The sequence below is a fragment of the Dermacentor silvarum genome, chromosome 6 (genome assembly GCF_013339745.2).
Source record: "Dermacentor silvarum isolate Dsil-2018 chromosome 6, BIME_Dsil_1.4, whole genome shotgun sequence".
Lineage (NCBI taxonomy): Eukaryota > Metazoa > Arthropoda > Arachnida > Ixodida > Ixodidae > Dermacentor > Dermacentor silvarum.
The window spans coordinates 79,298,271-79,315,635 of record NC_051159.1 but is presented as its reverse complement, the minus strand read 5'-3'; the positions used below and the strand labels follow the sequence as shown (position 1 = coordinate 79,315,635).

At 46.0% G+C, this 17,365-nt stretch overlaps 1 protein-coding gene across 2 annotated transcripts in view; it reads left to right on the top strand.

Annotated features, from left to right (window-relative positions):
• LOC119456744 (acetylcholinesterase) overlaps positions 1-17,365 on the top strand; it is a 266,636-nt gene that overhangs the window by 66,118 nt on the left and 183,153 nt on the right. For both annotated transcript variants that reach the window (XR_007467510.1, XR_007467511.1), the window contains exon 2: positions 13,154-13,243. The gene's annotated coding sequence lies outside the window, so the exon portion shown is untranslated. The remainder of the gene's footprint in view (positions 1-13,153; positions 13,244-17,365) is intronic.

Sequence of the window (17,365 nt, the reverse complement as noted above, 5' to 3'; positions counted from 1 at the left end):
AGCTCACAAAAGAGGTTGTGAAGTTCTATTCAATTGCGCTCCTTTACTTTCTTGTCAAGGACAAGAACATGGCGCGCGAAAGCAACAGGGAGAGGAGGAATCACCTGAAGCGGAGGCGTGTGCTGTGAATAATGTTATGATATGGTGGACCAACGTTGCGACCTTGTTGGCGCTAGGCTATTTATGTTGGTGCGTCTGCTGACTCAAGTTATGAGAGCGTTTCTTGTATTTTAAATATATTCATGAATCTAGCCCATTACGTATTGCTTTATCTTATTGGAACCAAACAGTGAACCATGTGCACTTACCAACACTATTCGTCTCGTAACAATTTAAATATCGTAACTGAGGCAGCAATAAACACCAATAGCTGGATTTCTCGAAATTGAAACATTAGAACTTACTAAACATCACGTAAACACGTTTCCATATACCGTATAATACCACTGCAGTATTGTTTTATGCATGGAAAAAATGCATCTACGTATTTAATGCAATGGGCGGGAGCGCCGCGTTTGTACCAATAAATGTGACCAATCGCCAAGCTACAAATTTGACTTCAGCATATCCTGTCTGCTGAGTAGACGACAGTAACGAATTCCCCATTCTGGCTTTGCTTACACTGCTCAAAACACATTGTATAACGCGTACTTCAAAGCTAGAGCAGAGCTAGCGATAGTATGAAACACGCTGCTCGTCTACACAGCGCAGCCGACGTTGCGCGCAGCTAGCTCAGTCCGCAGCGCCACTTCTGCGTCATGATGCGGAGAAGTGGGGAACTGCGCTCTGTCGGCACACCTACCCATCTAGCCACCGTAGCGAAGCTATTTCTTTCGAGCAGTTGCATTAAGAATAAATTGAATAAACTCCACACTTTAAAACGTTGCCCCCATAATACTCACCCGCTGACCAACTTCTTTAAAACGTTGCCCGCATATAACGCTTTCGATCGAGCAGTTGCTTAAGAAATGTTTAGCGAAGGTATTACTTCACCCACACATGGGCTTAACTTCGCATGCTCATAGGCCATAATGTTCCACTAGTTTTCACCAAATTTTATCTAGGTGGCGCGCATCTTTTAAGTGTTTTCTCTGAGCACACACTTTTTGTAAGTGCGTTCGCACTTTATTTACGATGATTCAGATTTAGACGCAGCACACAAGCAGCTGCAAACTTGGAGCACCAGATACTTACAAGAAACACAAAATATCACGTTGGCTGCTTCAGTGACACTGCTCTTACCGTTTGTCCTACATAAGGACTTGTTCGACAAAACTTATTCGAAGCAAGTACACCTTTGGGCATATGGCTTCCTGCGCTCGCACAAGAGGACGTCGTCCATACCAACATAATTAAGTTTCTGTGTGAATCTTTTTTCCAATCTTGCCCTGCCCCATCTTGCACCGTAAGAACTTTATCGAAAACTAAATTCAGTTTTCGTTAAATACGACGGAACATTCTTTAATCGTAGAAAGAGCCCAAATTCGAACACAATACTAAAAAATATATTCAGACGGTTAAGTATGTAATATTTAAACCAAATATAAATAGTGTGCTGCTTACACAAGTTTATAATGAATGAAGGGCATGGGTGCGCCAGATTGCATTTCTCTGTTCCGCGGTAGCAACCTAACCACTTTTTCTTCTTTTTGATTATTGGCATGATTTTAAAACTTTTGAAGTGGGAAACAGCGCGGCGATACGAAGACTGACAGAATATGGACAACATAGGTGGTGCCTAACAACGTAGTCCTTATTGATAACTGCTGACGATTTTAAGGGATGTGTTGGCGCCTTTGGGTGGCACCGGCTACTTCTCCTCGTATGACGTACAAAATAAAATCACAAAGTGTGCCTGAAAATACTGAATACAGTAAGTGAGCATGAACGCATGCAAAATTGTGCACACGTGTCTAGAGAAGCCGCAAAAGATAGTGCATGAGCACGCACAAACATGTAGAAACGCGTACAGTTGCATAAATAAATTAAAATACTAAGATCGTTCGAGAACACAAACAGAAGTTCGCAGTTTTGCAGACGAGCGCACGAAGGCAAGTACACAAACTTACTTAACATACTACATGACAATATTTAACAACATATAACAAGCTTTGTTTACATGAGAGAGAAAGGGAGAGAGACCAAGGAGAGAAAAGCCAAGAAAGTCAATCAGACGATCGTTCGGTTTGCATGATGTAGCTATAATAAGTCGTACTGCGACCAATTGTTTTAGAGGGCACTGACAGTTAATGTTAACCTAAAATATCGGTATTTTCTAAGAAAGCTCTTAAGGCGACGTGCTTGCACTGCTGAGCTCGAGGTCCCGTGTACGATCCAGGCTCCAGCGGCCGCATTTCGATTGGGCGAAATGCAAAAACAATCGTGTGCCTAGATTTAGGTGCTTAGGTGCTAGTTAAGGAACCCCCAGGTGGACAAAATGGTCCGGAACCACCTCCCTCCCCTTTCCCTCTTCCCCACTACCGCGTGCGCCATCACCGGGCCGTGGTTTTGTCACGTACAGCCCTACCATTTAAATTCCTAATGCGACGGGCGCTTATCTTATTAGTGGCGAGTTCGCACGACCTGTACAAAATGCATTTCAACGGGCCGGTAGAAGGCGTTGAAGCGACACTTAACGTCAAACGTCGCGCGTCGAGTAGCAAGCGGCCGCTGCGACACCGCATTTGTTTTACGGCCCGGCATCCTGTCTATAAATTATCCGACGGTGTCAGCGGAGGTGAGTGCGGGGTGTGCTGCTGGCTTCGTGCACGGCTTCCGTGGCCGTTGAGAGCCCGTCCCGCATGGCGCGCCACCGAGTTTATCATTGCATCTAAGTCTTAAATAGGAACGTCTTAAGGTTTTCAACGCGCCGTTCGCAACAGCTCGCAATACAACGAAAGCTGCGCGCGTGCGATGGCATTACTTCAGCCATGCACCCTGCGTCTCGCGAAAGTGTAGTTCCGGTTTTGAATAAATCCGGCGGTGGGAGACTAGAGCAATGTCTTTACCGGTTTTCCCCGACTCTTCAGAGCCATCGCGTTCCGAATCCTTCTATGGGTGAGTAGAAAGCGCGTTATTTCTTAACTCGCATTTTTAGGGCGACTTCCACGAGGCCTTTTACCCCGAGGTGCAAAATCCCGCGGTTAGTGTCACGCGAGTGGCCGTAAATCGCCGCGCGGTATGTTGCCGAGTAACAAATGTAGGAAGCTTGGCGTAAGGGTCACTTTTTCAATCGATAACTCGCTAGGGTTTAACTGAGGGCTACCTTCACGTTCGGCACAAAATGACAAAAGCAACAACGATGACGTCGATGATACCAACAGCAACACGCAAAAATGAAACAATGGAGCAGGCAAACAACTTCCTCTGCGGCAGGCTGATGTTGCTTGGGTGAACTTCTCTTTTAAGGCAGAAACGGTCTATGATTAGGTCTCCCCCAGACTAGAGTGTACTGCTCAGACTACCGTTTTAGAAGTCATGGCTCGACCTTGCGACAACAAACCTGCCCGCTTCAGGTCGAAGCAGACAGGTCTGTTGCTGCATGGCATATGTCGCTAAATAGAGCAATAGCACATGGCACAGGATAGACGAATGCCCATTTCCTTCAACTAGTCCTGTCCCACTCGCTGTTATTGTGCTTAACTTCTATACGCCTTTCTCGACTCCTTACGCACCGTTGGCGATCCGCACTGATCACGTGGGGGCTGGAGGAACCTTAACACTTTCAGTTTCGATTCCTAAATCACAGATAATCTGGTTTAGCAGTGTTTCATTACAAGACGCCATGGATCCCGTCGTGAGAAAGCGCTGTATTCGTGGCAGAGTTCAACGCACAATCGCAGCAGCAGGAATAGCGAAACTTGTTGATATTCTTAAGGTGTCAGGTGCCCCGGTCTCGACAACGTGTCTCATGAATTGCTGAAAGGAAGCAAATGAGTTTCCAGCTAATATTACGAAATATTTCTTATCCGTTCGTCGCCACCAGCTCGATTCCCAAAGACTGGAATGTTAGTCATGTTGTACTGATGCATAAATGTGGTCACCATTATGATCCATCGAATTGCCGTCCTGGGGCGCTATAACGTAAAATGATTCCAAACTGTTTTGATTCCAATTTCTGCAATCAGCCTCCACAATTTGTAAAAACATTTTCGGGCCACTCCCAACTTCGCCTGTCTGTGACGCGACGTGACGAAAACTGCGATAGCTCCCCATCTGATATAACGTGTACACACTGATTATGCATGATTAAATCGCACAAAAGAAAAATAATTATTCCTGATTCGACGCCTTTTCACCATTAGCCCTTTGCTATTGGTCCAATGTTTTCTGGCTACGCCCACTTCGCCTGTCTCTCACGCGACCTCACAAAACCGCGAAAACTCACCACGTCAAAGTGACGTGTACGCGAAGAAAATGCATCAATATGCCAAACAAAACTGAGAATTTTTCTGAATAGCCAGAGACTGCCCCGTTACGAAAGGAATAGAAGATGGCTGCCCGCCGATCGCTCAGGCCCTCGCTATACTCCCACCTGCCGGTGAGCATGTATTTATTTGCGCATGATAAACCTTCTCGAGTGGCAGTAAAACGTTATCGAGCCCTTTCGGCACGTATACAACATCGCTTTGCCAACTCTTCCTTACTGAGAATCCGTTTTAGCGGCATTCTTGTCCTTCCGTTGCACGCCGCCGCGATTTTCGATCAGCCACCGCAAGCTAAGTAAGGCGAAGCGGACCAATCGGAGAAGCCGGCACCACCCTCTTCATGCAGTTATCTATTTTCACTATGCTGGCTCGGCCCCATCGACACCCTCTCCACTAGAGCGTGCTCTTCGCCTCTTATCAGCCAATTAGATAAGAAAAACCGCTGAGTGTAGACAATGTTATTGATTTTGAAAGCGAACAACGGTGACCTCCTATAAACGAGGTGAGTGTTTGATTGGGTTGTTCAGACAACGCTGCGAGTCACCGCCCGATGCTTGCGTCGGTGGTTGCGTAAATTTGACGTCAGGAGTTTGGAATCAAAACAGTTTAGAATCATTTTACGTTATAGCGCCCCTGTTTTCCTCACGCGCATCTTTTGTAAACTTATGGAACATATACTATACTCCCACGTAGCTTCTCAGGTCGATAATCACTCATTCTTTTTTTTTTTTTCTATCAGCATGGTTTTTGGCCAGGCCTGTCTTCTGAAACTCCGCTTTTTAAATTTACCACTGACATCCATCCAAATCTCGAATTTCGCTTCCAAACAGATGTAGTATATCTAAAGTTCTGTAAAGTTCTAAAGTTTTGCCGCGTTCCAGTTCGTCGACTACTGGGCAAGCATTCTTGAACCCATTGATGCTATCATGAATTGGATGCTTCTTTTCTAATTGGTCGCAATAAACGGTGATCGATAATCATAGCTCGGAAGGTAGGGAACTGATCTCCAGCGTTACTCAAGGATCGGTGCTGGCTCCTCTTTTGTTCCTAACTTTTACTAATGACCTCCCTAATAACATATCATCGTCAATCCGACTGTTCTCAGACGACTGCGTCCTGTGTCGGCGCATATCGTCTAAAAATGCGTCCGTGGCGGCCGCATTTCGATGGGGGCGAAATGCAAAAACGCTCGTGTAGTTAGATTTAGGTTCATGTTCAAAAACCACAGGTGGTCAAACTTGATCTGTATTAGCTCACTACGGCGTTCAATCAGTTTGTGGTTCTGGCACGTAAAACCCCAGGATTTAATGTAACACCACAAGTAGATCAAGTAGCTATTGAAGTTTATACCTTCGAATGACATATTGAAGAGACCTTCACACGCCCTTCCATTTTTTTTTGTGCTTATGCTTTATTTCTTGGCTATTCTTTCCGTCTTTCCTTTTACCCTCGCCCTGCTCGCAGGGTAGGGCAGCAAAGCAGAATCTTGTCTCCCGGTTAACCTCCCTGCCTTTCCCATCTGATGTCATGTCATCTCTCTCTATGTGGGGCATGTGACCATGGTCAAAATACTTTTCATTGTGAATCATCTTGAGTTCAGCTGATCTAGCGCGGTGCGTAGTATATATAATGCGCTGGTGCTGATAGCGGGGACAGATGCAGGAGAAATGTTCGATAGACTCATTACATCCGCAACTGTCGCAGTATTTTGTGCCACTCATCCCATTGAGGAACGAATATCTCTTTGTGAATGCCACACACTGCCACAAGCGACAGAATAGTGTTGCGTCGCAGCAGGAGGAGCCTTGTGGTAACTGGAGCTTCGTAGAAGGGTCGAGAATTCGTAGACGACAGTTCGCGCGACGGGGGAAGCTTCAGTCAGCTAGAATGGTGCCACGAGCCAGTGATCCCTAGAGGCCCTGTATTCGGGCACCCTAGTGATCCCAGTTTTCTTGCAGCGTCCGTTCTAAACAGAGGTATCCGAACTGTCTTGGTTGCGTCGCAGGCGGAATGAGCGGCACCGTTAGCGAAGCCATTGCCAACGATGCCGCGATGATCTGGCGACCACTGAAAAACGGTGTTGTCGCCCTTTTCCAGATCACAATAACGAGACTCGGGAATCTCGGACACTCTCTGGTTGTTGGTTGCGTGAGTAGACTTGACTAAAGGCTCTGACGCGCTGACTGGGAATCACAAAAGACAGCCCATTATCTGTAGCACATAGGCGTCGAAGAACCATGGGCCACGGCGTTGTTATACTATACTATACTATACTATACTATACTATACTATAATGCAAACAGCTTTGCAATAGCATAGCGAAAATAATTTGCGGAAAGAATAGGTTGCAGCGAGTAGACCTGGAAAAGTACTTTTTTTGCTTTTTTTTGCAATTCATTACTTTCTGAATAGCTCCGCCTATTGTCTTGTGTGCACGACACAGACCAATGGTGACCACACATTGCGCGCGAGCGTCTCAAACGCACCCGCTGTAGAGGGTCTTCTCGGTGCTTTACAGACGAGAGAAAGCGAAAGAGAAAGGCGAGCAACACCCGAAGGCTCTGTTCTATATGTGTACCTCTTCGCTAGAAAGAAAGCTCGCCAGTCGACGCGCTTCCTAAACACCTAACAGCTGTCGAGGAGCGGTTAACGGCCCCTCCAATGTGATCGTGCGTCGCGGTGCATAGCAGACCGCAGCGCAAGTATCAGCTCCCGCCACAGTTCGCATCAAGCCAGTAAGCGGCGAGTTCTTGTGTCTTTACTCTGTTTATTTCGTTGTTTCTTATTTTTATCTTTTGCATCCCGCGCTCTATTCGAATTGTAAAGTGCATTAATCAAGTCGCAAGCCAGCGAGCATTTTGTAAACGCATTTCGTACCAATGCGCATGGACTTCAGCGTAACTTCCGCGGAGGAGAAACTCGACCCTCCACCCGCACGCACGTACGCACGCACGCACACACGCAGTCTTTTCTTTTGAATAAATTTGATAGAATCCTTTCATCACCCTTATATTTGCATAACGCGCTCATTCGATTGTAAAGTGCATTAATTCAAGTCAGCAAGCAGGAGCATTTCGTAAAAGCATTCGTACCAATGCGCATGGACTTCAGCGTCGTAACTTCCGCGGAGGAGAAAATCGACCCTCAACCAGCACGCACGTACGCACGCCACCGCAACACACGCAGTCTTTTCTTTTGAATAAATTTGATAGATTCCTTTCATCACCCTTTTTATCAATCCTTTTACCGAATATACGTGTGTGCAAATCGACCAGAATCCAAGCTGCTGGAATAGTGATAAATATCCGAGAATGTTGTCGTCGGGAACAACTTCGCACACATCTGGCGAAGGTTTCTTAAAAACCCAACGATACTGCGTTCTGCGTGACAATTCATATCAAGCCTGCAAAATTTTTGAACGCCTCAATTATTTCAGATTGCCTCATCTGGCCTACTAGTCATTCAGCAGCTTGGATAAGGCGCACTGCCTCTGTGACTCTCTTAATATACTTGTATTATTTCCGTTAAATCGGGTGGCCGCGTGATAGTTGTCTCGGTCTCTCTCTATTTCTGTCCAACTTTCAACGTCAACTTTTGCGCGCTTGTTCGATATGTCGACCTTTCAACTATCGCTTTCCTGTGCTTGTGCGTACCTTCTAGTATTTTCTGAAGATATTGCCGTTTCTTGTACAGTCTTTGTCACAAGAAATGACGTCATGATAAGCGTAAGTTTTGCTTAGTGTAGACTGTGTTGTGTCACCGCCGTGAAAGTACTGGCGCAAGCCATTGGCGTCCGCATGTCAATATACGTTTACCCTACTCTTACCCCCAGTTAGGTCAGCTCCTACAGACTATTGGTCCATATACGCGGAGGCCATCTGGTTTCAACATAAAAATATACGAATTACGACGCGCCAAAAAGGAGGAAATGAAATCAAAAGACACGACGGGACAGGCAAGGAAGCGAAGAAATGCAGAGAGCGAACTGGCACTAACGGTTGGTCAGTATGCAATAGCTCATCACAGAGCTTTGCATACTGACATTTCAGTGCACACTAAATAACTCAAGACGGCTCAAGTAATTAACTGAGATCTTTCAATTATTACGGCGTTTCACAGAGCTCAGGTGCAACTTCGGAACGTATAGCCCAATATGTCGGCATTAATGCATGAATCTGCGGGTTCTTTCTGAATTCAGACAATGATATGATATAACGGGTACGAAGAATTAGCAAAGAAGGACTTTCGGGATAACTTCTAAAGCCATTTTTGCTCTGCTTTCTCATTAGTTGATGGTCGTCAGAAGAAGGACGGAGACACCGTTTGCGGGCGGTTCGAACTTATAGCGACACTTCCAATCAAAATTCATCGGTGCGTGATTGCAGCCGAGTAGTACGTGTTGGCTCAGTGGCTCGCGCCGTGATCAAGTAGTTCGTCTTTGCTCAGTGATAACTCGCCAGCCTTAACTCACCTAAGGGGGGACAGTGTTGGGCAATCCAGACAGAACGCACTTGACGTCACCGAGTCTGCCGGCTGCAAAGTTTCCTCGACTGCATATGTCAGATGTCCGTATGCGTCTGCTCGGTCATAACGGTTTACCTTGCACACAAAACGGCGCTGTACGCTCCGGTGCGTTATAGAGGGGCTCCGAAGGCTGCTTGGACGTTCGCTGTTTACCCGCACCGACATATCTAATTTAAGTGTCGATAGTACATACGGGTGGCTTTCTAGACACGTGTAATTCGAGACAAGGGAACGAAATCAGCTCCGCCTTGTGCTCGTCTGTTAAGTGAGAGAAGCGAGAGGAATAAGATTGTAAAAGAGCATGGTGGTCGCTGCATGGCAAAAACGTGCGATCATATGAGAAGCAAACAAAAAAGTATGCGACCTTATGGAAGTAAAAAAAGAAAGAAAAGAAAGCAGTGATTGACAGAGTTCTTACTGTTCCGACTAGAATTTTTTCCATATTACTTCAATTCCAACTTGTTCAATGAATCTTTCTTTTATATTTATTTCTTTTGAAATATAATCGCCTATTAATTTGGCTTCACTTCTCAATAATCAGCTGCACTCTTTTATTCTCAGTTTTGCCGTTTCATTTTTCTGAAATCAGTAACGCTGTGCGTACAAACACCCGATCCTTGACCCATACTCCGTATTGCGTACGTGCCACGTTTTGAAGGCGCATCGTCATCATTATTAGGAGTGAGTGACAATAAAAATAAATAATTGACATGTAGATTCAGCACGCATGTTGGAATATGTGTGAAACCAGTGTATTGTGAAGCGGTTAACTAAATGATGTGCAACTAAATGAGATGTGTAAATTGTCTTTATTTTCATTTTACTCCACGTGCAATCTCATGGACTGCTTATGCACCGCACATGTCACAACTTCACGAGGTCGCGGGATCGAATCCCGGTCGCAGCGGCCGCATTTCTATGGGGGCGAAATGCAAAAACGCCCGTGTGCTTGCGTTGTAGTGCACGTTAAAGAACCCCAGGTGGTCAAAATTAATCCGGAGCCCTCCACTACGGCGTGCCTCATAATCAGAACTGGTTTTAGCACGTAAAACCCCACAAAGAAGAAGAAGAACATGTCACAACTTCGGTGCCGTGCAATGTTTATGTCGATTCACTAGTGAACACCTTTCAGAAGCTGCACCGAAATGCAAGTAAGCTATAGTAAGGTCGCATTTACAACACTGCATGGGGTGTGACCATGACCCTGTTCTTGTAGAATGATTTAATCAGTTAACGTGCTTGCGTCTCGAGGAATACAGCAGCCGAGCCTGTTCTGCGGTAGGGCGGCCTCGAGCACAGGCCTCGAGCACAGGCGTCTGCCGTGCATTAAAGACGACATGTTTAGCGCCAACAGCGTAACTACCTAATGAAACTGCAAAACCGACCACATTGATGAGACGCTCGGTATACTGCGTCCATGCACGCAAACGAGATATTGGTTTAAGTATGGCTTCAGTGCGACGGAGCGCGTATGCATCGATACATCGGCACTGGCGCTACAAGAAAAGAAAAAAGACACGAAGCAAGCATAAGACGGATCGGATCGCAAACACGGATGAAAGTAGCAGGATATTGGAAAGAAGTCTATACACGCGAAGCGACTTCTCGCGCTCGGCTTCTATGGCGTCTAGCGAGTGCAGTAACATCTGCCACCCGCGATGCCCCGCTCAAAAAAAAGGGGGGGTCGTCGACCTGCGCACTGGCTACGGCCACCGCCGCCACGGGCCGGTAGTGCCGTGTCGATGAGTTACGATCGGCCTTGGACATGGCGCCGCAGAGACCAATGGACAGCACTGCGCTGCCACATCGAGCCACGCACGCACTCACCTCACAAAGGCACGACTGCGACGGCCAAGAAACAGCTGCGTAACGCGGCACGTTGCAACGTACGTCGTTCTCGAACGACTGCGATACACTCCGCGGCAACGTTTCGCGCATATGGCGCAGCTCGGCACACATCCCGGACTCGGCAAGGAATGACCTGGGGCCCAGTGAGAGAGAGAGAGAAAGGCCGGCTCAGGCATCGCGCTAGCCACAAGCGTTTTTCGTTGCTGGTCGGTTTTGCATATGTAGAAGCCGCCGCGGTGTCTTGAGTTGTTACGGCATTACGCTGCTGAACAAGAACGAGGTGACGGGTTCGATTGCCGTCGATGGCCGCATCCCACTGAGAGCGCAGTTTTAACGCGATGGCGTTAAGGGTCCGGTGTCGCAGAAAAGTCCGGCGTTCGGTGTCGGCGTCGGACGTAAGCATCGGCGTCTGGCGGAAATAATCATGCCGAACCACATCATCCCGAATCACGCCGACCGGGCGGGCCCTTCGCGTGGCGCAAGGCGTTAGTGAACAAACATTGAATTTCTCAAAGTAAAATCTGTCAGAAAAATCGTAAAGTACGACTTAACCACAACCTACAGACGTGATAGCGTCGGATTGTAATTTGAATATACGAGAAAAAAGCCTGATAAGCAGCCAGGGATCTTTGAATGCTATCGCGTTCCACTCTTAAAGGCGAAGCTTAAGCATCCTCCAATTCTGATGGTGTTTCGCTGTACTTTGGTTCTAGGCAACATTGAGGGGAATGTTGAAAACCGAGCCTTTCTAAATTTTGATCGGGCCCCATGTCGCAGAATATACAGTGTCGGTGTCGGCGTCAACGGCGTTGAATAACGCTATCGCGTACCACTCTTAAAGGCGAGACCTAAGCGTACTCCAAGTTAAAAAAAAAATGCATAGTTAGTTACGTGCAGTTTACAAATCCACAAGCGGTCAAATTTAATTCCCAGTCATCCACTGCGGTATCCCACATGACCACTTGTTGCTTAAGAACGTTGAGCCCAATGAATGAGTCAACCGACTTTAAACGTGTGTTCCCAGAAATTCCCCAGCGCGAAATTCCGAACGATAGAAAAAGAAGCGAAGTTTATTTTTCTCTTTGCCGTATAAGTGGGCAAATCGAGCGTCGTGAGCGATAGAAATCGAGTAGAAATGTGTTGTCGTGCACATAACATTGCGCAGCTTTGTTAACTAAAGCCCCATCAGTTATGACAGTTGCATGACTGGAACGTGTACTCCAATCCGTGGTAGATCGCTGCTACTGCAGGCTCAGCGACTTCACGCTTCACACCTTAAAGTCAGTAGCACTGCGTGCTGCCATTATTTTGCCTCATAATGCGGAATGCATCACGATATTCCTTTAATGCCGAAAGCAGCAAATACTTTTCTTCTACGAGGATAACCTTATTTTTATTTGTTTGCTGGGCACTTGTCAAGCAATAAGTTAATTAGACCTGAGAACAGTAGCGAGCTCGCCAAGTTTGTATCGGTTCACTTTGGTAAAGGCGCGTAAAACGATGGACATTTAAGACGACACACGTGCTGCAGGTGTCATGGCTTTCCCTCTTACCTTGTACTTTGTGTTATGCACCGTTTCCAAAAATGCACCTAGTCTCTTGATCATATGGACTCTTCGGACTAGGAGATGGCGGGCTATACCAAATCAGCCTCGCCGAGTAAAAATGTCATGTGCGAAAACCTTACTGACCACATGATGCTGATTGCCGCAGGAAGTTTATTGCGAGAAAATGTAAATGTTCCTAGGTCTATGAGCACATGCTTGCATAACTACATCTTCATAAAGTGACTGTGTGGTTAGCGTCAGCGTTTTGAAATTATAAAAAAAAAAAACTCTGCAGGGACGCAGAAGATATGTTTCCTTGAAGTGGAGCAATAACACAAACTAGAGGGAGACACAGGGAAAGTAGAACGCATGCTGGCAGGAGCCTCTTTCCTCCGTCCCCGTTCAGTTTGATGCTAATGTCCACTGCGTGGGTCACAGTCCCTCCACGATTGCCATTCTTTGTCGCTTGCACAATAGCGCAACGCATGTTTGCTGAGCGCTGTCGTATAATCTAGAGCACACAAAGTGCTTGCAATGCCTCCTTAAGATAAAATAGACTGGTAACTTCACAAGCGGTAGCTGTTACGGGTCCTTTCGACGTTCGATCTGCTCAATGCACATCGTATGTCGAAAGAGCCGATCGGCAGTTTACGGAAGCTGCAATTCTGGGCGCCTAGCCCCACTTCCCACTAGCCGGTTCCCTTTCTTTTATTAGTGCTTCCTCCTCTCCTAATCTATAGTGTAGCAAACCAGGTACAACCTGCTTAACCACCATTCCTTCCATTTTCTTTCTCTCTTTCTCATCAGCCGAGAAAGCCAAATGAAGGTTTCTGCACTACCTGAAAGCAACAGACTTGAGGCTGTGACGGCATACACGCTCTGCCTCTTCTAGCGCAAGTGAGTAATCTAACGCTGTCTTCTCTCTCTTTCACTCCCCATCACACCTTGTAGGGCAGCCAAAGGTAGAGAGTCTAGTTAGTCTCCTTGTCTTTCCTTCCCGTCCTTCTTCATCTGTCTCCTTCCGACATTAGACGTTCACAGCTTCATCACTATGATGAACGTCAATGTTTATCATGTCGTCATCGCAGGATAGATCGGAGGCTGCAGCAGTTGTAGAGTCCCCACCCTAGATTCCGTCCCGGATCCGTGATTTGTGGACCGTCGTGCCCTCTTCGTGCCATCATCGCGCCGTCATCCTGCCGTTGTTAAAATGAAAATTTACCTCGGAAGCTCCCATCTTTATACATGAAAATAGAGAAATAGTTCTACTCGCCATCCAGTGCACCGATTATGATTTGTTTGGTGAAGTTTGTTGCACTTAAAGGAAATCGTTAATATAAATGGTAAAGTAAGGTCACTTTCTTTAGGCCTTGAGTGAGTGAGTGAGTGAGTGAGTGAGTGAGTGAGTGAGTGAGTGAGTGAGTGAGTGAGTGAGTGAGTGAGTGAGTGAGTGAGTGAGTGAGTGAGTGAGTGAGTGAGTGAGTGAGTGAGTGAACTTTATTTGGTCCACGATAGACGCGAGCGAACTCGACGTCACCTGGCTAGGTGACTCTTTAGGCCGTCAGTAATTTTAGAATCGCTGAAAATCGGAAAATACAACGAAACTGAATCTCCAAGCTTACAACTCTAACTCAGCAAAAAGAAACCACATTATTACTCTGTTTACTGCACCAGCTTGGACATGCCAAACAGGCAAAATTGACAGGATATACGCCGCTCTGGAATATATAAATAATTTGGGAACACAGTTTTCGCAAAGCTCCTGTAAGCAAAGTATCAACTTCGCTTAAGCTGTGAACTAATACATATATCACTCCGCTTCAGACGCTCTAAAAGATGATTCTTACAGAATTCTGGCACCTGTTCTTGGTGCATTGTTAGCCGTTGTAAACTTTACGCTTCAAGTATATTTAATTTGGCAATATTCAGCTAGATGGCGAAATATTTCAAGGTATAAATAAAAAGTACGTTTCCTAAAACCGATAGAACCTGTTTCCCTTCTTCTCTCGTTCATTCAAAGGGAGGGTCTCGAACCTGGCTGCCTTGATGTCAATAGGTAGCATGCGAGGGCTTTTTATCCACGTGCCTGCTCTCCTACGTTCACATTTTACGTGAGGCCATCAGGCAATATAAAATGTTCCACATCCGCTCACCACGGCTCCGAGTGGCGCTGGCTGACACTCCCAGGGTTAGATCTAGCAAACATAAATACCCAAGTTACTGGACGAATTGATAGCCGTCGCCGTGGCACAATCAGTAGTGCAACGCACGCGCAATGCGGTGGTTGTGGGTCCGACTCCATGGCGGCAAGTTATCTTTTTGTCCACTTTCATTGTCCTTTTCTTTACTATTTTCTACATTTCTCTCTCTTTATATATATATATATATATATATATATATATATATATATACAGGGTGTCCGAACTATCATGCACCAAGATTTAAAAATATGCAAATGCCACGTAGCTAGACAGAACGTCAATGAGAAAATTGTAGAGCAACATGAAAAACTCCCCATACAGCTTTCTGTTGCTCCATACTTGCTACATAACAGTGTTTTTCCGAGCGAGAAAGAAGCCCGCGAATACACGCAAAATGTCTCGAGCGGTTAGTCGCGCGGAATTTTTCTGCAGCGACACAACCACACGCGATTGTTCTCTTCTCACAAGCACGAATATGACTAAACTACGTACCAGATGCACGTACTGTGCCACGTCTGCCTAGTGCAGTAGTGAAATATAACCTCTTCTTCATTAAAAGTCAATTTGTGCATGTCTTTACAAAGGTCTCTCGCCGTATCCATTCATCGCAACGCCTTATTACCCTTAGGTACCTCCTCCCTGTTAACCCACCTGCACACAATCTTTTGATATTTGAGGATTAATGGTTTATCTCACCCAAAGTCGCACCGGCGTGATCGCATAGAATCAATGACCCTAACGGAAAATATATCGCGCGAAAATTGCTACGAATTCCCATTAAACCTGCGTTGGCGAAAAACTGAATTATGCCTCGTAAAGGTGTGGACAAAAGAAAACTCCCCGAATTGGGCAATCACGTTATCAGCTGAGCTAACCAGTTGATAGAGCTAAATATTGTACCAATAAGGACGTTTTTTCTTTCCAGGAATCAGTGTTAGTTGACTGGCAACCCTCATTTTAAGAATCTCCCTTCACTGTTCGGATGTCCGCTGAACTCATTACGTTAATCGATCAATTGGCTGACCAATCTGTGGATCGATCAGTTGACTGATTGTTCTCTGAGTAATTAAAACTATGGTGCGAAATAAGGACCGGCGTCTATTTGTCTTTGACGCAGTAAAGTGCACATTGGCATAATAATCAACCACCACTTTCATTTGCCATCGAAAGACGAGAATGGTCTTACAAACTTAAATGTGCCCCGCTACTCGCGTGATGAAATACGCTGTGCCTACGGCGCCCTATGCATCTTATGAAATGCTTGCCATGACGGTGTATAATTTCACTGTGGCGTCACCATTAATAGAGGTCGGAGGGCGTTGTTGGCCACTGGGACATGATTTGTATATATAGTGTGCACAGACAGTCACTACATGTGCAGACGCAGCTCCCCTGTCTAGACAGCGTCTGTAGAGTGTCTAGACAGAGTGGCTATGCTCAAACGATCGCTAGAAATCGTCTACGCCAGTATCACTAGAGTTTGTATTACAGTTTGACGACGTCAAGCCAATGGTTCGCAAACAGTGACATCTGAAACCTTCGCAATCTGCATTCTTTCATATCCCCTTCACTCACCAATTATGCTGGACTGTCACAAAATGTATGAAAAATATATAATTTGGTTCCAATGCGTGAATCTACCTTTGATCTTTCCAATCGATGAAACGATAAAAGGGAAGGTGACAGTTCACGTGATGCTACAAGAGGAACCTTCCGGAGGAAAACTTTGTGTTGTCGAAAAACTGAATTATGCATCTTCCAGGTACGGATAAGTGTGTCGTCCCCGGTGGCCAAGTGCGTCGCCGCCCCCCCCCCCCCCCCCTTCCCCCTCCTTCCCCTCCGAAAAACAATTTTTTGTCTGGCTGGAATTATGTTCAGGATCTCTAGGGCTCCTAAAATTTAAGCAAAGTCAACTGCCTCCATTGAGGTGGTAGGTGCTAGGTAGGAAGGTCAAAGCGGTAGGATGATCATATGTTCATTATTTAATGTGCCTTCGGTATTACCGAGTAATTAAATTTTGAAGTTAATGTACAGTATAGTAATGTCCGAGATTTTCCTTTTCTTTTCCACTACTGCACAGAACTGTGGCACAAACAAACATGAATTAGTACACCCGGACCTAAGAGGATATAAGAGTTTCGATCGGTTCGCCGGCTTAGGTTTTTCTTTAGTTTCTGGTGAGAAGAAGAGGAGCAGTTGCAGTTACGTTTGCAGCTGCGCTTCAGCTTTTTTGGACGAGAACTTAAGAATACATTGGAGGTCAGACATTACAGAGCATATAAGGATGAAGACAGTTTCAAAAAACCACGACATTGTTTTCTCTACGTCGCAACAACGCAACAGCATGGTTTCTTAGGGCTGGAGTTGGGATCAGTGGCGTAGCCTGACAAGCGGGGGCTTGAGCAGCAGGAGGGGCACACCAGGCAAGTGACTCCCCCCCCCCCCCCCCCCCCCCTTGAAAATTTTGCTAGTATGCGAACTGCCCTTTCTCTCTTTCCCCGATCAAGTGCGCTTGATCCCCCGAAAAAAAATTCTGCTTAAGCCACTAGCTGGGGTTCAGTATCTCTTAGGGCTCTCCGCAATTACACAAAAGTGAGGTGGCCCCATAACTATAGGGTTAGAATATACTAAAATATATACATGTAAAGCCTGGTCAGATGGTTTGTTTCAGAAACAGCTTGCGTCATCCTCCTGTAATGTATACCAACTGGCGGCATACGGCTAGAAGATGTCACGCCAGAAGCAGCTCCCAGGCATACTTTATTAAAAACAAATAATCAAAGACAAACACATAATCATCACTTGATTATGAATGACA